Source organism: Tamandua tetradactyla, chromosome 4 (genome assembly GCF_023851605.1).
Source record: "Tamandua tetradactyla isolate mTamTet1 chromosome 4, mTamTet1.pri, whole genome shotgun sequence".
Classification (NCBI taxonomy): domain Eukaryota; kingdom Metazoa; phylum Chordata; class Mammalia; order Pilosa; family Myrmecophagidae; genus Tamandua; species Tamandua tetradactyla.
This window is the reverse complement of record NC_135330.1, coordinates 160,072,535-160,096,787: the sequence shown is the minus strand read 5'-3', so window position 1 is coordinate 160,096,787 and position 24,253 is coordinate 160,072,535. Positions and strand designations below refer to the sequence as shown.

At 35.9% G+C, this 24,253-nt stretch overlaps 1 protein-coding gene across 6 annotated transcripts in view; it reads right to left on the bottom strand.

The window, feature by feature from the left end:
• Positions 1–24,253, bottom strand: part of GPC5 (glypican 5) — an 860,649-nt gene that overhangs the window by 687,869 nt on the left and 148,527 nt on the right. The gene's annotated exons all lie outside the window — the stretch shown is intronic.

Sequence of the window (24,253 nt, the reverse complement as noted above, 5' to 3'; positions counted from 1 at the left end):
CTAACGATGGAGAAGTTATTGGTATGCTGAGGAGAGAAAATAAGGAGTGAAATTAATAGAAGAATGAATAGACTTGGGAAATACAGTAGGATTACCAGGAAACACTGAGAGCCTTCTTAAAAATGTATTATTAATTTCAAACATGTTTGTGTATTCCCCTCTAGTTGTCCAGGGCCTTGATTTGAAGAAAAGAGTATATTAAAGCAAAAGAGAATGCAAGAGAATGATTATAATCCTTGAAAGTTAGATAAAGAAGGACATGAGTGCATGAGGGTGGAGAGGAACAGTAAAAAGGTGGTAGGATCAATGGGATCAAAGATTTGTTACAGAAGTAGTTATCAAGAGAGCTATCTAAGATTAAAAGTAGGAAGTTATTATAGGAGAGTGCTATTCCTACAAACTGAAATTTTGGAGTATGTATAGTTATTTGTACTGACAAGGCCCAGGGTATGTCCACGGAGTGAATGGCTGAGAAAACACAGAGGACAAGATCTTTATTAGAAAGGATACTAAGAAAAAAAAAAGAAAGGATACTAAGTAACCAAAAAGTTATCATATTGGAAGGATTATCTTTGTGGTATTTAAAATCATCAAAAATTATGATCACCAAGCAGTGGTGTTGGAGAGAACAATGAGCCAGAGATTCATCAAGGAACTTCCAATCTAATGATCAGGAAAACTAAATATATAAGTTTAATGCAATATAATAAATTGCCAAAATAGAAACATGAACCAAGAACCATGGAATAATAGAAAAGGAAACAACTGTTAGGTGCTCAACATTAAATGGATGAATGACTGAACTGTACAGTTGGTGAGGAAAATTCTCACAGATAACTTAAGATTTGAAATGAAACTTGGAAGAATCAAAATTTGAAAAGTGTATAAGTTAAAGTGAGTAGCAAAATATTATTACAAAAGCAAGGAGCAATGAAGAGCCATGCCATTCTTCAGGAAAAGTGAGAAGTTCAGAGTAGCTGTACAAATGGTTCTAGAACAGAAAAATAGGTTATACCAGACAAGGAATTTGTATTTTATTCTGAAGATTCCTGTGAAGCAATGCATATTCTAAAGGAATGTTACATGATAATTTTATGAGGATAAGGGTTGAGAGGAGTGATCATAATTCAAGGTATTATGAAGTACAAGCTAGAACAAGGAAATTTTGGTAACTGAGGGACCAGTTATACAGATATTGTATTGCCCAGGAAAGTAATGTTGATAATCTAAACTAAAACAGTGGCCACAAGTGAGGAAAGTAATTGTGAACTATAACTAATAGCATTTTGTGATTGACTGGATATCGAGGGAATGGTAGATTTTGAATTAAAGGAACAAAGGTTTCTATCTTAGAGAAACAGAAACAGGTTTGGGTGGAAAGTGAAAAGCAGAAGATGACTTCCATTTTGAAATCTGAAATGACTGAAAAATGACTAATAGACAAATGGAAAAGAAAGGAGTTTGTTGGAGAGAAAGGGGAGAATTCAGAGAGTTCAAGGAAAGTGCTAAGGAGGGATCCCGAAAAACTTCGAAGTTAAGAATTTTGAAGGCTGAATGAATTTTGGGGGGTAAATGGACAGAAACAAGAAGAGGAAACCAGAAAGAGAAGTGTTAGATCATTTTTCTTGAGTGGAACAATTTGTACATTTAGTGATTTCTCTATGAGCTGGAACCAAAAAGATTGTAAAATGCGCTAAACTTGTATCCATCTGTTCTTCAAATATATATATTTATTCCCATTGTGCTAAGGAATTAAAAACTGTATCTAAAATGCAAATTGGATAATCACACCAACAGTCAATGAAAAGTTATTTATATTTAGTTTACCACCTACCTATCTCAGGCCATAAAGATTGGAAATTACAAAAAAAAAAAATCACAAACAAAATCCTGAGGGAATTTTACCTAAATCTACCATCTGCTTATTATAGTCACGCTAGTGCTGCTATGTTTTCAATTTTATTTAAAATCCAGATCATTACCTTTCCTCTAGAACTCACTAAAATTTCTAATTTCTCATTCTTCCGAGTGTTCAGACTGCAAACCTCTCTCTACCATCAAGCAAAGTACCTGATGACTCATCCTAGTGTACTTCACTCAACTTCACTCATTTTTTCCTATGTATTCTATGGATGTTTCCTATATATCCCATTCATCCATTCTGCTGCTGCATCTTTATTCTAAGACTTCTGACTCCAACGTGCCCCCTTCCAATTCTTTGAACTTGATCAAAAGAAATGTTCTGAATTTATATATATATTACCCCTTACCACAGGTTTTCCAAATGATCATTTTCAATGTAATCCATTTGGTATTTAACTAAATATACAGAGCACATGGGTATACAAATATTGCTACACTATTGCAAACTTAGTGCTTTACTACCTTTTCCTTTTAATAATATATTTATGCATGTGATACAAATTTCAAAAGATGCTTAAAGAGTATACAGTGAAAAGTTAAGCTCCCTTCCACTCCCTGCCCCTAATTTTATTTCCCTATTCAGTGACAATTCAATGGGAAACAACAATTACAAGTATTTTTACATCTGTGACTATATGTCTATTTTCCAAGAGCAATCAGCTTTTGCTAAAATGTCCGTCCTAATAAACATCTTTTTATTTAAAATAAAGTGTGGCCTATGGCAACGAAAATACTTATTAAATGTGCTCATTTGGAAAAATTTAAAGTACCATAGGAAAAGCATTTAAATGGTTTTCATCGACGTACTTTTTTATTATTAAAATTAAAATAATTTTAAAAGGCTGAGTTTAACTTAACCATATGTATCAACTTACTTATCCATCCGTTTACTCATTCAACACACCTAAGAATAAATTTTATGATATAGTCTTTAAGATTCAACTTAAATTCTTCAAGTGTCCTAAGGGGAATCAATTCACTCTTCTAATCTCACAAAGAATTAACATTTTCTTGGTTTTATGACGGAGAATCTCACAAGTGTGTCAGTGTACAAAGTGAAAATCTAGTATAGTCTAAATAATCCTTTCAAATATCTTAAATCACCCATAAAAGAAAAAAATCCTTGTGCTACATCAAACTTAGCACAGTGAGATTGTTTACACTATAAGGAAAACAACATGATGATCATATAAACCAAAGTAGGCATATGGAAAATTAAACAGCAGTTTCATTTGTCCAATCATATATTCTCTGGGGAATATTTTCTCTATGTGTGCAACTATTTAATTTGTTATACGACTTGATCTTCACTTCACTAAAAATTGTATAGTGGCACTGAATATGTATAAAACACAATTTCTATAGTCATGTTATCTTGGATATTTTCTAATATAACTATTGTTTTAGTCTGCAAGCTGCCAAAATGCAATATACCAGAACTGGAATGGCATTTAAAAGGGAGAATTTAAATAAGTTACAAGTTTACAGTTCTCAGGAAGTGAAAGTATCCACGTTAAGGCACCAACAAGAGGTTACCTTCACTCAAGAAAGATTGATGGATAAGGAACACCTCCGTCAGCTGGGTAGTCATGTGGCTGGCATCTGCTGCTCCCTTACTCCTGGTTCCATTCTTTACAGGCTCTGCTCCAGTGGGGGATCCTCACTTTACTACTCCAGGGCTGGCTTTCATCTCTTGGCTTCCCTCGTCTCTCTCCAAGTTCTCCTTACTTAACATCTCATGGCAATACCTGCTGGGCTCCAAGCATCTTCAAAATCCGTGTCTCTGCACTCCACATGTATCATGTACTCCACAAGTATCAGCTGGGAAGTCATGTGGCTGGCATCTGCTAGTCCGCTGCTCCTGGGCTTCATTGCTTTCAGTCTGTCCCTGGGGGGAGTTCCTCACTTTGCTTCTCCAGGGCTGGCTTTCATCTCTTGGCTTCTCTTGGGTCTCTTGAGGTTCTGACTTGCTTAACATCTCATGGTGATATCTGTTGGGCTCCAAGCATTTCCAAATATTTGTGTCTCCGTTCTCTGCCTGTCAGCTCTGCTCTGAATTTTCTTTCAGCTCTGTCTTTTCTGACTCACTCCAAAATGTTTCCTCTTTTAAAGGAAGACCCCCCCCCCCCGGAATGCCTGGAGTCACATCTCTACCCATTCAAAAGTTAACACCCACAACTGGGTGTGTCACATCTCCATTCCAGCCTACATTATTGAATCAGGATTAAAAGAAACATCTGTCTTCACAAGATTGCATCAGGATTAAAACAAGCTCTTCTAGGGTATATAATAGTTTCGAACCACCACAACTATCTCTTTAGCTATCGTGCAAGTATCCCTAAAGAAAATTCTTTGAATGCCCAATGTCACAATATTAAACATCGTAGTTGCTTAATCAATATTTTCTGATGACGTTATTTGAAGACCAAACCCAATATGAACATATGAGTTACTACAGTGGGGACAAAAAACGGATAGGAAATGGGGCTAGAGTATCTAATGTATAATGTCTAATGTTTAAAGGACAAATAGAGGTAACAGATTTCCCAATAATAAAGCTAAAGTTGAATCCCAACTCAAAACTAAGCTATTCCATAAAAAACTCATTGATAAATAATGTTAACATGCCTGACTTAAAGCTATATTTGGATATTTTTATTCCTCAGATATACTTCATGCAACCTTCAATTTCTCAGTCCCTCATTTCTGTCATAGATTTCATACATTAGGTATTTAGTCCTGACCCAGAGAATCACTTCAAGCAGCATGTAAGAGAATCTCTGGGCCATTCTTCAACCTAAACCAACCTTCATCTATTTCTGTTAGCTACATTAAAGAAATTCATCTTTGCTTTATCCCTCCAGAATCAACTGTCTGAGCTCTAAAATTGTTACACCATTCCTATTTGCTCCCTTCTTTCTCAGACATGTAAGTAATAGATATTCACTCCATCCTGATAATTTTAGAGTTACCATATTGTTGTTTTGTTTTGTTTTTCTTTACTTTCCTCAAAGGTAACTTTACCTGAGTAGTGTTCATCTATCTATTAGCCCAAAGGAGATAGCCAGGTTTGAAAATTTTCTAATTCTCTCCCCTCCTCAGAATGTTAAGCTAGAATCAAATTTAGCTTCACAAATTTCTCCAGAAATATATATACAAAAATAGCCAAAAGGCATGTGAAATGATGCTCAACATCAAAAGCCATTAGGGGAGTGCAAATGAAAACGGGTAGTTCAGTGGTTAGAATGACTGCCTTTCATGCGGGAGACCTGGGGTTGATTCCTGGACCATGCAACAAAAATAAATAAATAAAAAAAAAAACCACAATAAAGAGAGAATTGTGGGACAACAGTGGGGTAGGGAGCACCAGAACTCAGTCCTTCCACCAAAAAAAAAAGCAAAAATTAAACAGTCAGGAACTGTCTGAGGCAACTGCTTTGAAACACCGGAGGTTAAAAGACTACTATACAACATCTAGGGAAGAGTAGGAGGGAGAAGCTGATAAATTACAGTAAAGAACTGTAAATTACTCTCTCCACTGGCTACCAGCACCCATCACCCCACTCTCACAAGAAGCAAAATCCCAGGACAGGACAGAGGTTCAGAGAGACAGGGAAAACCCTGCACACTGCATGTACCTTGTGAAAACCTTTCTGAGAGAAGGATTGAAGCTCAAGAAAATCTTTCCTGTCACCAGCTGGTTACAAAACACAAGAAACAGACAACTCTAGGAACAAATCCCAGAGTTAACATTTTTAAATATTAAAATGCACAGCATTCAACCAAAGAGTATAAGACAAATAAAGAAATAGGAAATGATGGCCCATTTCAAGGAAGAGGATTAAAAATCTAGTAAACACCAACAGAGAAGACAAGAATGGAGACACACTAAGCAAAGCCTTTTAAAAAATTATCTTAAGAACGCTCAAGGAGATGAAGGAAAATACAAAGAACTAAAGGATATCAGAAAGAGAACGAATGGGCAATATGAGACCTTTAGTAAAGGGACAGATATTTTAAAAAGGAACAAAACTACTGGAGTTGAAGACCACAATAACTGAATGAAATTGGCCCAAGAGCATACTAAAGCTAGCAGAAGAAGGAATCAGCGAATATCAAGATAAGATATGTGAAATGAGTCAGGCGAAGGAGCAGAAAGTAAAAAGTAATATTAAAAGCAAAAATAGCCTAAAACAGCTACGGGACACCAGCAAGTGCACCAACACACACATTATGGAAGTTCCAGAAGGGGAAGAAGAGAGAGGCAGAAGGGATATTCAAAGAAATAGTGACAGAGAACTTCCCAAATTTAGCAAAAGACATGAATATGCACATCCAAGATGCCTAGAGATCACCGACAGGGTAAGCATGAAGAAAATTCCACCCTGTCATATATTGATCACACTATCAAATGCATAGAACAAGAAGACGGTTCTGAAAGCTGCAAGAGAAAAGCAACATTATGGACAAGGGAGTCCAAATTAGATTGAGTACCAACTTCTTCTCAGAAATCATGGAGGCCAGAAGGCAATGGGTTGAAACAGTGGTGAAAGAAAACAAGTGCCAGCCAAGAATTTGATATCCAGCGAGACTTTCTTTCAAAAATGAGAATAAGACATTCTCAAGTAAACAAAAGCTGAGGGAGTTCATCACTAGACACGCACTACAAGCAATGCTAAAGGGACTGAAAGGAAGAGACACTAGAGGTTCAAAGTGGCATAAAGAGATAAAGACTGGCAATGAAAGTAACCATTTGTGTAAATACAAATATCAGTATTACCGTAGTGTATTGCTTGGTATATAACGCCACTTCTTAATTCCTATGGGTGCTAAAATGCAAATGTATAAAAAGTAATGATAAATCCATGGTTGTGTACATACAATGTACAAAGATATAAGCGGTAAGTTTCAGTGGCAGAGAGAGTTCAAATAGAGTTGTGAGGCTATTCTGGAGATTGCTCTTTTAAGCAAGTTTCAGATAGACCTTGCTACCTATCATAACCTCCAACCCCCAACCAGGATCAATCCAGCCAATCCTAAAGAACATTTAGGGGAATATATAAGATTCCACAAGGTTCCATGCACTAGAGTAACTTTCCAGAAACCTACATCCTCCAGATGGCTCCCTGGACCAGGTAAATTCTGAAACCCAGAGGGCCCAGCCTCTCCAGAACATTACACAGTTCCAGCTCCCCACTCCATATTATTGGCATCCCCTTCCAACATGAAAAAGTTAGAATGGCCATAGCCCCAATACCCCTAAAGAGAGGGATGGAAAGATCAAAGGTGATGGTGGAGTTAAACATAGAAGATAGGATTTAACAAATGAATATGAATGCTGAATCATTAAATTGATATCTCTTTTAGGCTCCAGTATCTCAGAGCAGCGAGAAGTAAAAACCTAAAATTATGGAGCTGTAACCCATGTCAAACTCTGAAATATGTTGTACGACTAATTGTGGTGCTGTGCTTTGAATTTATTGCTTTTTTGTACATATATTATTTTTTCACTAAAAAAAATTTAGGAAAAAAAGTCGATTGTGATGATAAAAAATATTTAAGCCTTCTAGCCTCCTATACTCTGGAGCAGCTAGAAGGAAAAATCTAAGAGCATCGTATGGTAGCCCATGATAAACTCTGGGATCTGTTCTGTAATTACTTGTTGAAGAGTGCATCGAAAACTGTTGTTTTTTTATTTGTTTTGTATATATGCTATACTATACAATAAATTTTTTTTTTTTTAAAATTGATACTGGGGTGCAATGGTAGTTCAGTGGTAGAAGTCTCACTTTCCATGAAATAGAATGGGTTCGATTCCTGGCCTGTGCACTTCCCCCCCAAAAAAAATAGAAAAAAAATTCAACAAATAGTTCAAAAATAGAAAAAAAATTCAACAAACTCACATGGAAAAAGAACAAAATGTGACTCCCACCATACAGCATACAAAAAAATAAATAAAAAATAAACTACCCATATGTAACATTTTCTTATTAATATGTCTATTAAGTACATAACATATACTTATAGAGTAACCCATTAAATCATATCCCATATGGACCTTTTCATTTTTCATGCATTTTTAAACATATAAAAAATCAATTTAGAACAAATGATCAAATAAGAGGGAAAAGATGTAACTGAAAAATCAGGATTTAACAAATGATTATGACTACTGACTCATTATACAGACATTTCTTTTTACTTTCAGTATATAAGAATAGTCAGAAAGAAATGCCCAAAACTGTTGAAGTGTAATCCAGTAGCCTTGATATTTGATAATGATTGTCTAACTATATAGCTTTTATCACATGACCTTGCAGGTATAAAAACCATTTAGTGTATGAGTAGTCCATTTATCTAGTGTCCATTTATCTAGTGTATGGGTAGATGAGTAATGAATAAAAACATGCATGGAAAAAATAATAATAGGTTGAGAATATGGGGGGAAATACCCCTATATAAACTATATACATAATCTTTCATCAATTATAACAAATGCAATTACTGTTAAAAAATAATAGAATTACAAAAAACGTGTTATCATCAATTGTAAAAATTTTCCACACTAATGCAAGTGTTGGTGGTGGTATGGTATGTGGGGATCCTATATTTTATGTGTGATTATTCTATAAACCCACAACTTCTCTAACAAAAAATTTTTAAAAGAAAATACAGAAAAAAATCAATTTATATTTTTCTCTATATCAAGTTCTAAAAGTAAGGATGTCTCTAAATGTAGACCCTATTACATAAAATAGTGTTCCTTTACTTTTCCATTATTTCTCATATATCTGGATTGTATGATCAAATTTTTGGCTAGCTCCCACATATCCCCAGCCAGTTAGCCGGCCTTGTCTTTCTCACTAGCAATTTGTTTATTTTCCTTTCAGAACCCCAATTTTTCTTAATATTTTCAAAAAATTCTCTATGATAAATTCTTTACTTCATTGAATTTTTGTAAGTTCTCTTTTCCTTACAACATTTTCTAATTCCAACTTAAAACACTCTAGAATTTTATCCAAAAACCAGTTTGCAATTACAAAGAAATTACCTTGCATGAAAATTGTTCAGGCTTTCATTACACAGGTAATTACAAAACCTCCCCGTCAACAAATCCTCATTATTAATTCCCTGATTTCAATCATTGACAAGTATGAAATTGTCATATCATAAAGATGCAAATAGCTAATTTAAGGTACATATGAATGAATGAATGAAGAAAGGAAGGAAGTGGTCATGATACATCTTTTATTTAGTACCCAGTGGTGCAAGGATAAGAAGGAGATAGAAATATAGGTTGAAATGATTGGATGTAGCTCATCTCATCTATCACAAGATATTGCTACTTAGGATATTTCATGGGTTACCTTCAACAGGTCAATCCTTCCAGAAAAAGGAAACAAATAAAATATTCCACTTAACTACTTCACTGAAAAGATTAGGAAAGTTAAAATGAACTCCTTTTAAAGGATCCCTCAGTGCACACTAAACTCCATGATATTAAGAGCCAATAAAATTTTGTGAGAGCATGACACCCTGGCAGAGAACCGAGACTAAAATCAGATGGCACGAGCGCTATTTGCAGATTTGCAATGGCTCACTGTTTGACCTTAGATGCCACTGCTCCTTTAGGAACCTGAAAATTTTCATCTATTAATGGAGATAAAAAGCTTTGTCTTAAAAAAGAGCTATGTGCTGCTCTGAATATCATTTTTCCAATATTTTACTTTTTGTTTGATATAATGAACTATTTTACAAGTGACATTAAAAGTATTTGTCATATGGTTTTGGGTTTTTCTTTTAAGTGCTCCTTGTTACTTAACTGGAAGTTTGCTGAAACAATTCAGCTTTTTAATGATCTATAAATGAATTCTTCAAAACAAGGTATTGTAAAAGATCCTATATTCCATCTGCAGTGTAAAAACCCTATAATGATATGAATGAGCATCTTCTACTGTACCTACTTATTGTAAGATGGCCAGTATTCTTTAAAAGAATAAAAGCTTAACCCAAATGTAAGCGTTAAGAATACCATAAGTACAGAAAGATTTTTCCACTCACCCCTCCACCATAGAATAGTATTTTTATGAAGAATATAAATGGGTGGGCCACAGTGGCTCAGCAGGCAAGAATGCTTGCCTGCCATGCCAGAGGACCCGGGTTCAATTCCTGGTGCCTGCCCATGTTAAAAAAAAAAAAAAAAAAAGAATATAAATATGCTTGTGTGTTTGTTTGTCAAGATTTACAATAAGAATATAGATTTGAATAAGACTAAGGGCATTTGAGATGAAGCAAAACTTTATGAATTGGGCAAGTTACTTAATCACTCTTAACCTCATAATCCTGACTGCAAAATAATAATAATAATAATAAAAACTAATTCATGACATTCAAACCTTAAGGACTGAAAATCACAAAAGGAAGGTAGCTGGCACAAAGCTTAGGCTCAATACGTTAAAATCTTTGAATTCCTGAAGAATGATCCATTCAGAACACAATATATACTTTTAAAAATATTTATTTGGTACAAAATTTATATTTTGACTAGTGCATTTTCTAATATAACCTATGTGGACAACTTAATTGAACACCATAAATACATGGAACCTTAAGTAGGGCATGGGATTTTGTAGGTTTGTCCAGAGTGATGCCTTGATAAATCCCAGAGCAATTTGAACAGTGAACAGGGAAGTATTTGCAGAGTCCCCTAGGGGTAATGGTGAGAAAAGGGAAAAATTCCCCAAGTGGAGAATTCTTGATATTCTCACAGGCAGTGGGGATAGCCAAAGCAATAGGCCGAGCCTCTAATCTCGGGGTTTGTTCATATGAAACTTAATCCTGCAAAGGATAGGCTAAGACTACTTACAATTAGGCCTAAGTGTCACCCCGAGAGAACCTCTTCTGTTGCTCAGATGTAGCCTCTCTCTCTCGGCAGACACAGCAAGCAAACTCATCACCCTCCTCCTCTCTACGTGGGATGTGACTCCCAGGGGTATGGACCTTCCTGGCAACGTGAGACAGAAATCCTAGAATGAGCTGGAACTCAGCATCGAGGGACTGAGAAAATCTTCTCGAACAAAAGGGGGAAGAGCTAAATGAGACAAAATAAAGTATCAGTTGCTGAGAGATTCCAAACAGAGTCGAGAGGTTATCCTGGAGGTTATTCTTACGCATTAAATAGATGTCACCTGTTTAGTTACGGTGTAATGAAGAACCTGAAGGGAACTGCCTGAAAATGTGGACCTGTGCTCCAGTGGTCATGTTTCTTGAAGATAATTGTATGATGATATGGGTGTTGCAGTGTGACTGTGTGGTTGTGACAGACTTGTGTCTGATGCTCCTTTTGTCTACCTTATCGATGAACAAGTAAAACATATGGATGAAAAATAAATAAATAATAGGGGGAACAAATGTTTAAATAAATTTAGTAGATTGAAATGCTGGTGATTGGTGAAGGGGAGAGGTAAGGGGTATGGTATGTATGAATTTTTTCTGTTTTCTTTTTATTGTTTTTTCTGAATTGATGCAGATGTTCTTAGAAATGATCATGATGATGAACATACTAAAAAATTTTTTCTTGAAACAGGTCATCAATTGTTCCTCCTAATTTCTTTAAAAAAAAAGTATGAATGACTTTTCAAGGAAGTAGCTTGTTAAAGGTCAAATTGTAGCATTAAACTGGCATCTAGAGATATCAAGAAGCTAATTTGAATGTAACTCTAATTGATCTAAATTATGAATTTTTTAATGATTCTAATAGAACTTTTTGCAACGATGGAAATGTTATAAACCTGCAGTGACCAATGTAGTAACTAGTAGCCACATGAACACTGGACAGGTGACTTAGTAAAACCTGAGTTTTAATTTTAAATTTTATTTTAATTAATTTTATAGAAAATTTAAATGGTTCCATGTGGCTAGTGACTACTGTATTAGATATTTCAGATCTAGGGTATTTTTGACTTTAGATCTAATTATATTTACATTTGACCTTAAAGTGAAATACATGCAAAGATGGCCATAGAAGTATTGAAAATAGCGTTAAAGTACTACATATTATTTCTAAAATTGAGAACATCAGTGTTTTCATTTGCTAAAACTGACAAAATGCAATATACCAGAAATTGGTTGGCTATTAAAATGGGGATTCATTAGCTTACAAATGTAAAGTTCTAAAGCTGCGGAAATGTCCCAATTAGGGCATCAATAGGATATCTTCTCTGAAGACTGGTTACTGGCAAGCTTAGGCTCCTCTGTCAAAAGGTCAGGCACATGGCAACACCTGCTGGCCCTGCCCTCCGGGGTTTCATTACTTCAGCTTCTGGTTTCTCCATATGTAGTTTTTTCTCTAAATTCTCTGGGTGTTTCTCTATGAGTTTCTCTTAATTCTGTATGTTTTACCCTTTTAGAAAGGACTCCAGAAAGAGGACTAAGACCCAGCTTAAATGACGTAGTTACATCTCAATTTATTTAACCTAGAATGAGTGGAACCATATCTCCAGAGAAGCGACCTAGTCAAAAAGTCCACCCACATTGCATGGGTCACATCTTCATGGAAACAACTTAATCAGAAAGATCCCACGACAGTAAGTCTGCCCCCATAAAACTGGACTAGGAAAAAGAACATGGCTTTTCTGAGGTACACAACGGTCTCAAACCAGCACAGTAATCAACACAGAGAAGTGAGTTTAGGAAAGAAAGATTTTTCAGAGGAAATAATAGCTGAACTTAGAGCTGCAAGGTAAAGATAGAGCTATTCAGAGAGAACTGTGTATATGTGCATAAATGTGAAGGATTTTCTCTAAAATATCAACACTGTGTTCCACTAGATGAAGAGATTCCAGTTAACAATTTTTCCTGGGTGAAAATATACCATATGATTTTTAATACTTTTGAAATCTTAAAAATAAATTGTACCCACATATCCAACATAATATCCAACATATTATCCAGGACGAATAAACTGAATATATAAAGAACTCTCAAAACTAAACAGAAAAAAACAAATAATCCAATTAGAAAATAAACCAAAAAAAAATACAGGTAACAAATATTTCACACACAAAAAATATGCAGATAACATAAGCATATGAGAAAATATTTCAACATCAGTAGCCTTTAGAGAAATACAAATTAAAACCACCATGAGATACCACAATATACCTATTAGAATGGCTCCCATAAAAAAGTGACACCAAATGTGGGCAAGAATGTAGATAAACTAAATCATACATTGCTGGGGAATGTAAAATGATACAGCTACTCTGGAGAAAATATAGCAATCTCTTAGGAAACTAAATATGCGACTATCATAAAACCCAACAATTGCATTATCGAGTCTTTATCCCAGAAAAATGAAAACTTATGTTCACACACATTAATGTTCATAGCAGCTTTATTCATAACAGCCTAAAATTGGGGAACAGCTCAGAAACAGCCATTCAACAGTTGAATGTTTAAACAAACTGTGGAACATTTATACTATGGAAAACTATTCAGCAATAAAAAGAAAAAACAATTGATACATGCAACAACTTAGGTGCATCTCAAAGGTAGTATGCTGCATGAAAAAAAATCAATCCCCAAAATTACATACTACATAATTCCACTCATGTAACATTCTTAAAATGACAAAATTGTAAAAATGGAGAACAGATTAGACATTGCTCGGAATTGGGGTAAGGGAGTTATAAGGAAAGTTAAGTATGGCAATGAAAAGATTAGATACGGGATCCTTGGGGTGATGTAAAAATTCTGTATCTTGACTGTGGTGTTGTATATACAACCTATATACATACAGTATATTTGTCAATATTCTGGTTGTGACATGGGACTATAATTTTGTAAAATGTCACCACTAGGGGAAACTGGGTAAAGGGTACACAGGATTTCTTGGTATTATTTCTTAAAATTGCATGCGAATGTTCAATGATCTCAAAATAAAATGTTTAAAATTAAATAATTTAATATGAGACTTCTGCATTTGACTATGATATAGAAAAATCACAAGACACCTTTGCTGTCTCCTTAATCATGAGAAACAAGCTACATAAGTTGAAAAATCATTAAAAAAGCATGTCAGATGAACCTAACAGAACTAGAAAATGATGACAATCCTCGAGGAGAGAAGGATTCCACATCTGTTTCAATCCTTGGCAAAACAGCATGAAGAGGAAGAGTCCACCAGTAAGAGAATGAGGAAAAATCAGACACACATTTAGCAAAGCTTTAACAGCCATATATGGACTGGCATAAGATATCAGAATACCGGTATGGTGCAGATGAGCAGCTGGGGTGTGGGTGGGCACATTGGGGGGTGCAGGGGTGGGGGGTGACTGCGGGATGTGGACGCATGTGCGGGACGTGGTACGGCACAGATGAGCTCCTGAGTGCCTGTGGGGAGGGGTTTGGAGTGCATGGGGAGGCAAGGCAAAGGTTTGTGTGTTGTGGGGGTGGGGGCCAGGGCAGGGGTGTGTACATGTGCGGGGTGGGAGAATGTGACATGGATATGCACATGAGCCCCTGTGGGGGAGTGAGGCATGGGTGCAAGGGTGAGGGCACAGGGGGAGTGTGCATGTGTATAGGGCAGGGGGTTGGGACCAGGGTGGGGGTGCACAGGTCCTGGGTGGGAGCGGGGCAGGGGTGCTTGGGGCTTGTGTGCATGGGTCACGGAGGATGGTTCTCAGGTGGCTGCAGGGTTGTGGAGGGCTTCCCTAGGGTCACAATGGGGGGCAATGTGTGAGAATGTGGCATGTTCAAGGATTGTGGCTTAGGTTAATTCCTGGCTCCCACCTCCCTGTCCACGTACTTTAATGGCTCCAGGGCCCCATTTGAAAAGGGGTGCATTAGGCCCCCTGCACCAGCTAGATGGTCTTCAGTTTTCTGTCTCTAAATTCCTCAGCTTTTTCAACCAGGACCACCCTACGTAGTGTAGAAGCCTCACTCAGGTCATTTGCACCCTGGAATTGTTCTCCTGGTCTTTTTTCTGTTACTTCTCTAGCTGTTTCTTGGAGCAGAGGTGAACTCAGCCTACCCTATTCCACCATCTTCCTGGAAGTCCCTTGTTTTCTCTTAATTCTTCTTCCCTAACTCCAAGATAATCATGGTTGGTATTTTGGTATGTACATACTTTAATATTCCCAGTATGTATATACAAGGTTTTCAATTATGTGTATACTAGCGAATATGCATCCATATATCAAAACGGCAGTCTCTGTGTGTGCACTTCTGAAGCATTTGTCTTTTAGCATATAAAAAAGATTTAAAGAGAATGGTTACTGAAAACATTGAGAGAGTACTGAATTGAAAAAGACCATTCTCTTTAAATATTTTTCATTCTTAAAATTTACTCTTATGCCTCTAAAATAATTTATATTTAAAGTTAGTTCCGCAGAAAATGCTTTGAATTTGAAGGAGAGACAACAAAAATACAACGGATAAGTAACTTTTTGTTTCTTGCTAATGGATTTTTGATATTTTTGTAGATCATTCTTATATGAACAAAATATGTAATACTCTACATTGGAAATGTTGGGCTTAAAAATAGCCCACATATAAAAAGAACCATGAATTTATCTAACAGCAGAACGAATTAGTTCAATATAGTATGAACTGAGTGTGAGAAATGCTAACACAAGATTATAATGCATTTATAGAATTGTAGTACTCAGAACAAGGGAGGATGTTATGCCCCAGACATCTTTAATTGTGAGACTATGATTGAGCAAAATGGTCAGCCCAAAAAGCAATATTTTTAGGTGAATATTACCATTTAGGTCTCAAAGGCGGGCCACAACGAGGGCATCATGGTGGAAAACTATGTTATATGAAGACTGATGAAAGGAATTGAGAGTCTTTAGTAAGTTGAGTTTTGTTGGTGTGACTACAGACAAGAAGTAATAAAATTTATGATAAAGCAGGAATTTAATGGAATTTATAGGAATTAATAGAATTTGTAGGAAAATAGATTTCCCTGTTCTCCTGTTAACTCAATAAGACAAGAACTTCCATTTACTGAGTGCCTACCCTGTGTCAGGCACCATAAGGAAGTGTGTATCTATTGAAAACGGCAAAATTTCAAGTGAATTTGAAAAAGATGAATTAATCAAATAGGCTTGAGAAAATTCACTAGAAAAATATATTTAAATAACTACTTCATCTCTCACTGCAAAAGAAACGTGAAAAATGTAAAATATTAGGGATTTAAGGTAAAAAGTTTTCTAGGTAAGTACATGTTGTATGTATATTCAAAGCTATTCCACAAATTAAGTCCATTTTAAAGAAGAGGCAGCTGAGGCCCTGGGAGATTAGGTATTTTGCCCCCTAAAAACATCATAAGGCTAGAAAAAGCAGGACAGCAGAGCTTTGTTTTCTGACCCCATAGTCCCAGATCCCATATTATAATCTATGACATAATTAAATAAATGCAAAAAGTGTAATAGAATGCTCTATGAATTTCCTAAGCATTGAGCCTTCAGGTAACACCTGCACTACCATCTAACAGCTGACATAGAGGTAATTCCTATAGGAAGCAGGAGATTGGAGGAGTTCATCTCCAATATTCTCTACAAGATATTGTTTTAAGGCCAACTTTATTCACGTAAAGTAAAAAGAACTTAATAAAATAATTAATCACTTAATAAAAATAATAAAATTAGATTTTATTATTAAAGCGAACCCATGAAGCATACAGTGCTCAGAGCTATTAAAATGTTCATCACAGATTAAAACTACCACCTACAAGGATATCAAATGCAAACAAATTTAAGTTCATAATGATGTTGGTCCCAACACATTTTCCTAAGTTGCTTTGATCAGGTCTTTAAAGTCCTTAAAAGAAAGCTTAAAAACATTCAAATTTTTAGAAATCAAACGGTAAAATGTTCATATTTTATAAGCATTCTCAGTGAAAAGTTTCACTGTTTAAAAAACTGTTCTACAGTAAATAATCATAAAAAGTGGTTTGATTAATAACCTCATTTTAGAACCCCAGGAAAGCAATATTTCATTTTGAGACTTGCTTTCCATGTTACATAAGAATACTGTTACTGTAACATCTAACTAAATGTTCCAACAAATTTTTATGTTGAGAGATGATGTTTCCCATTAAGAATTCTTTATTCTACTCCCTAAAGTAACATTTTCATTTAAACCACACTTAATCACACGGGAATCAAAATAATTCGTCTTGATATGTTTTAGTATATTCATGTATTTTTCTTATATTGGGCATATACCTAGGTATTATTTATTTTATGATTTATATGTAGTTTATAGGGACTTCTAGTATCCATATCAGATTTATCTAAAATGGTTTGAGCACACAAGACTAACTCTTTGAAGGTAAAAGAAATTAATAATTCAGTTGCAGTATTTCTGATCCCAGCTGGTGATAAAGTCTTTACCTGGGTGAGCAAGTTTTATGTTCATCATTATCACTTATAACATCACTATTTCTACATAGTTTCTAAAGATATTCAAATTATTCACCTATCTTTTTTTATACTTTTACATACTTTTTTATAATGTAAATATAGTTTTTTATTTCCCCATATCATTAAACACTATTTGAAAATTGATGTTGATAGTTGTTTATAATATTTTATTGTAAATACAATAATAGTAATAGCTGTCATCTACATTGAGCTTTTTTGTGTATTAAGAGCTGTTGTAAGTCTTTAGATATATCATCTTGTTTGATCCACAGAACAATTTCAGAGATAGGCTCTGTTATTATTCCCATTAAACAGATGTGCAAACCTAGGCACATGGTGTGCGGTGGTGCCACCTGATTTGCCCCAAGCCATAAAGCTGGAAAATTGTAGACTTTGGATTTGAAACCAGGGGGTCTGATTACAATCATCACTGATAACCATTATGCCTAGATGACTCTTGAAATCCGAAGTTTAATAAACATCTATGGATATGAAATTTCTCCTTATATCTTCATTTTATTTCTGAAAAATCCTTAAAACTGAAATATATGGGATACAGTATATAAGCATATGGGCATATGTTCAAAAATTGTTTCTCAGAAAATTCTTGTTAATTTATAACCCACCAAGATTATTACACAGATTCCATTCCCCTGTATTCCCTCAAGTAATTGATACATTTGTCATTAATTTTTGTCAATTTTATGAAGAAAGTTTCTATAATTTAATATGCTTTAGTTGCTTACTTTTGAGAGTATTCCCCTTTCCAAATCTTTCTATTAGCTAATTCTATTTCTTTTGTGAATTATTAGTTTTACCCATATCTCAATTTTTCTATGAGGTAGTTAATGGGTTTTAAAGATTTATATTAATCCTTTGTACACTATGTTTTCTCTCACTCTTACATATTGTAGATTCTGTGCCCAATTACCCTTTATTCTTTTGAGATAATCTTATATTATACTGTTTGTATGCACAGTAAAGCTTTCCCCAGCTATTTGTTCTGGTATGATCCTTTTTTGATTCTTCATAGTTGATTTTTTAAATTTAAACAGATGACACTTAAATCTATTTCTAGTTAACTGATTGTCCCAGAACAATCTGCTTTCCACGCTCTCTTACAATGATGCTCCTTTCTAATGTACTAAATATGCACAGAAGCTATACACTCACTCACTCATTCCCATATGCGCCCAGATCTTTGCTACCTCTTTTGCTTATAATTCAATATAATATAGTGGAGCCGGGCTCCCTGGATTCAAGGCCAGACCCAGCGCTCCATTGCTACTTCAGTCTCCACATCTATTAAATAGGGATATAAATAATACCTACCAAAATGGTTGCTGTGAGAGTAATGCATATGTTGCAAGCACTTAAAACAGAGGCTAGCTCACACTAAGTGCTATAGAAGTTATAGCTGGTATTCATTATGCTTAAACCTATAAGATTTTTGTGTGTAACATGCTATTTTTTTCTGTAAACGTTTGGTAGAATATGTTTGGTAAAATCAATAGGAAAACGACCTGGGTATAAAGGTGTTTCTGTGTGTGTGTGTGTGTGTGTGTGTAATGTGTGTGCATGTGCGTGAGAGAGAGAGAGAGAGAAAAGGTTACAGGTTACTAATTCAATTTATTTAATAGATATATTCTATATTTATTCTTGTGTCAGTTTTGTTGTTTTTTGCATTCCAAAGAATTTTTTTATCCATGTTGTCGAATTTTTAACATAATGTTGCTTATAGTTGTTTCAGTTTGCTAAAGCTTCCAGAATGCAATATACCAGAAATGGATTGGCTTTTATGAAGGGAATTTATTAAGTTACAAGTTACAATTCTAAAACTGTGAAAATGTTCAAATTAAGGCACCAAGAAGAGGATACCTTCACTCAAGAAGGGCCCATTGCCCTCCTGTCACGCTTGGCGTTTCAGGCCAGCTGGGCAATTAGGACCGGCACTCTCCCAAGCCGCGGCGGCCAGCGACCCCCGCCTCCACGCGCGGTTTCCCGGGCCGACTGCCGTGCAGACAGACGAGCGCCACGAGCGTCACCTACTGGGCAGGAAAAGAAAAACAGAGCCCAGAGATTTCACAGAAAAAGCTTTCAACCAGCTGGGTCCCACACCCAGGGAAATCTGATCAAATGCCCAGACACCAGCAGAAAATAATGGATGACGCTCGGGAAATTGAAGATATGGCCCAGTCAAAGGAACAAACCAATAGTTCAAATGAGATACAGGAGCTGAGACAACTAATGCTGAATATACGAACAGAAATGGAAAAACTCTTCAAAAACCAAATCAATAAATTGAGGGAGGACATGAAGAAGACATGGGCTGAACAAAAAGAAGAAATAGAAAAACTGAAAAAACAAATCACAGAACTTATGGGAGTGAAGGACAAAGAAGAAAAAATGGAAAAAACAATGGATACCTACAATGGTAGATCTAAAGAGACAGAAGCTACAATTAGTGAACTGGAGGATGGAACATCTGAATTCCAAAAAGAAACAGAAACTATAGGGAAAAGAATGGAAAAACTTGAGCAGGGGATCAGGGAACTGAATGACAATATGAAGCGCACAAATATACGTGTTGTGGGTGTCCCAGAAGGAGAAGAGAAGGGAAAAGGAGGAGAAAAACTAATGGAAGAAATTATCACTGAAAATTTCCCAACTCTTATGAAAGACCTAAATTTGCAGATCCAAGAAGTGCAGCGCACCGCAAAGAGAATAGACCCAAATAGGCATTCTCCAAGACACTTACTAGTTAGAATGTCAGAGGTCAAAGAGAAAGAGAGGATCTTGAAAGCAGCAAGAGAAAAACAATCTGTCACATACAAGGGAAACCCAATAAGACTATGTGTAGATTTCTCAGCAGAAACCATGGAAGCTAGAAGACAGTGGGATGATATATTTAAATTACTAAAAGAGAAAAACTGCCAACCAAGACTCCTATATCCAGCAAAATTGTCCTTCAAAAATGAAGGAGAAATTAAAACATTTATAGACAAAAAGTCACTGAGAGAATTTGTGACCAAGAGACCAGCTCTGCAAGAAATACTAAAGGGAGCACTAGAGTCAGGTACGAAAAGACAGAAGAGAGAGGTATGGAGTAAAGTGTAGAAAGAAGGAAAATCAGATATGATATATATAATACAAAAGCCAAAATGGTAGAGGAAAATATTATCCAAACAGTAATAATACTAAAAGTTAATGGACTGAATTTCCCAATCAAAAGACATAGAATGGCAGAATGGATTACGACCCAGCAATACCACTGCTAGGTATCTACTCAAGGGACTTAAGGGCAAAGACACAGACGGACATTTGCACACCAGTGTTTATAGCAGCATTATCTACAATTGCAAAGAGATGGAAACAGCCAAAATGTTCAGCAACAGACGAGTGGCTAAACAAACTGTGGCATATACCTACGATGGAATATTATGCAGCTTTAAGACAGACTAAACTTATGAAGCATGTAATAACATGGATGGACCTAGAGAACATTATGCTGAGTGAGTCTAGCCCAAAACTAAAGGACAAATACTGTAAGGTCCCACTGATGTGAACCGACATTCGAGAATCAGCTTGGAATATATCATTGGTAACAGAGACCAGCAGGAGTTAGAAACAGGGTAAGATAATGGGTAATTGGAGCTGAAGGGATACAGACTGTGCAACAGGACTAGATACAAAAACTGAAAAATGGACAGCACAATAAAACCTAAGTGTAATGTAACTAGGTTGGAACACTGAAAGAAGCTGCACCTGAAATATGGTTTTTTGTTTGTTTGTTTGTGTGTTTGTATCTTTTGTTTTTGTTTTTTTCTTTTTCCTTTTTATATATATATATTATTAGTATTATTATTTTAATTCTCTTCTCTGTATTAACATTCTATATCTTTTTCTCCTGTTTTGCTAGTTCTTTTCCTAAATTGATGCAAATGTACTAAGAAATGATGATCATACATCTATGTGATGATACTAAGAATTACTGAGTGCATTTGTAGAATGGAATGATTTCTAAATGTGTTAATTTCTTTTCTTTTTTTGATTAATAAAAAAATTTAAAAGAAAAAAAAAAAAAAAAAGAAGGGCCCATTGACAGTGGAGTTTCTTTTTCACATGGGAACGCACATGGTGACATCTGCCATCCTGTCTGGACTTCCAGTTTCAAGTGGCTCTCTCAGGAACTCCAAGCAACTCCAAGCAACTGTGTCTGAGCTTTTTACTTAATGGGCTCTTTTTAAAGGACTCTAGTAAGCTAATAAAAGGCCACCTTGAATGGGAGGGGCCACATCTCCATGGAAACAACCTAATCAAAAGGTCCCACCTAATAATAGATCTGTCCCCACAGGATTGAATTAGAAGAACATGGATTTTCTAGGGCACATAACAGTTTCAAATTAGTACAACAGTGTACTCTACTATCCTTTAAGGTCTGTAGAATCTGTAGTAATGTTATTTACTTATTTATTTTTATATTGGCAACTTGTATATTTTCTCTTTTTTTCTTGGTCAGTATTAAAGTTCACTGATGCCAGAAATAGGATAGAAACGGACAGAAGCGAAGGCAGTTCATTAGTGGGTCAATAGGTAATACTGCCATATTGAAGGTGAACATGATTGAAAGAGGTTGTGTATGACTCCCAGCGGTGTGGACCTTCCTGGCAATGTGGGACAGAGATACTGGAATGAGCTGAGACTCAGCATCAAGGGACTGAGAAAAACCCTAGAATGAGCTTAGAATTAAAATCAAGGGATTGAGACAACCTTCTCGACCAAAGGCTGAAGAGTGAAATGAGACTAAGTGTCAATGGCTGAGAGATTCCAAACAGCATCGAGAGGTTATCCTGGAGATTATTCTTGCACATTAAGTAGATCTCACCTGGTTATTCAAGATGTAATGGAGAGGCTGGAGGGAACTGCCTGTAAACGTAGAGCTGTGTTTCAGAAGCCATGTTTCTTGAGGATGATTGAATAATGATATAGCTTTCACAATGTGACTGTGTGATTGCAAAAACCCTATGTCTGATGCTCTTTTTATCTACCTTGTCAACAGAAGAGTAGAACATATGGAATAAGACTTAACAGGGGGAACAAATGTTAAAATAAATTTAGTTTGAAATGCTACTGATCAATGAAAGCGAGAGGTAAGGGGTATGGTATGTATAATCTTTTTTTTTTTCTCTTTTCATTTTATTTCCTTTTCTGTTGTCTTTTTCTTTTTCTGAATCGATGCAAATGTTCTAATAAATGATGAATATGCAACCAAGTGATGATATTATCAATTACAGATTCTATATGTTATTGTTAATGTTGTTCGTTTGTTAAATTTTTTAAATTAAAAAATGAATAAATTAAAACATGACAAAAAATAAACAATAAACGGGGTACCAAATTACAAAAAAAAATGCCATTCTGTTTCTGGTATATTGCATTCCAGCAGCTAGCAAACTAGAACAACATACATGTATGTTCATGACTGATTTTCAAGTTCACGCATTGTTTCTTTTGCCAACTCCAGTCTCCTGTTGAACCCTTGTAGGGAGTTTTCAACTTCAGTTACAGTGTTCCTCACCTCACTTTGTTTCCTTTTCATAATTTCCATCTCTCTATTGATATTAACTTTGTGTTCATCTCACATCTTCCTGATTTCTTTTAGTTCTTTGTCTATGTTTTCCTGTAGCCCACTGACCAATTTTTAAAAGTTGGGACCAATTTTTAAAAGTTTTATCTATTACATCTTTGTTTGTACCTCTTAATTCAGGATTTCTAAATCTTTCCCTACTCCTCTCCCTAGGCCATCATTTCCTGTTTCTGTATGTGCTTTGTAATATTTTGTCCTAAACTATGCATTTTAATAGTGTAGTGTGTTTATCACTGGAGATTAGACACTGAGCTAACAACAAGAAAAAAAAAAAAGAGACGAAGAAGAAGTAAGAAAAGACCAAAAAGCGTTGCTCAGTCTTCAAAGATTGACCTGAGTGCTTATCCAAAGAATAAGTTTGGAGAGTACCCCCAGGTCATCGAGTAATGCCCTCCCTGATCCTTTCTGCACATGCCTCTTTTCTTGGCGTATGTGTGCCCCCAGGAATTACCTGGTTTCCACATATACCGGTGTCCCCTCTGCCCTAGGAAACAATTGCTCATGGTCTTCTCCACTGCGCTGTAGCTATCAGTCCCTTGTCCAGGGAGCATGACTTCTGTGCTCTCCCTCAGCTTTCTGTAAGGGAGCTCACTGAGCTGCCTTCTCTGTGCAGTAACAGTTCTGTGACATCGAATTTCTCAGAGGACCACCAGACAAATTGGACCAAATATACTTCTCCTCTCTATGCACACAAGGGTTACTTTGCTCCCCTCTAATGGGAACACAGATCCCCAATGAGTGCATGGGACAACTGTGTGGAGCTAGTGAGGGAGGAGCGAGGCAGGCCTCCAGAGATCCTAAGCTTTTAAGTTCCCTTTTTCTTCCTTGAACCTTCACCCTGTTGCTGCCATCTTTGAACTCTCTCTGGAGCATCATTAATGACGTTTCTTGCTGGTTATTATCTAGGGGAATGGCACCATGAAGGTTCTCAGTCTGCCATCTCAATCTGAGCAGACAATTCAGAAATGGTGTAGTTAATCAGGTAGAACCTCCACCTTGAAAAAGAGGAACTTGTACTCTCCTCATTCCGTTTCATCTATTCTCCATTTGTGTCCACAGGGAGAGTAGAATAAGAAACAGGATACACACTATACTCTGTGTGCAAAGCTACCTAACAGAAATCTGAAGAGCTATGGAGACAGAAAGTCAGGAGAGGTGCATGGTGGGATATGAAGGGTGAATATTTGGTTCTGTTCTAAACTGTTCAGTGAACTTTGAGCTGTATATGTTTGTTCAGTGGCAGGAAGAT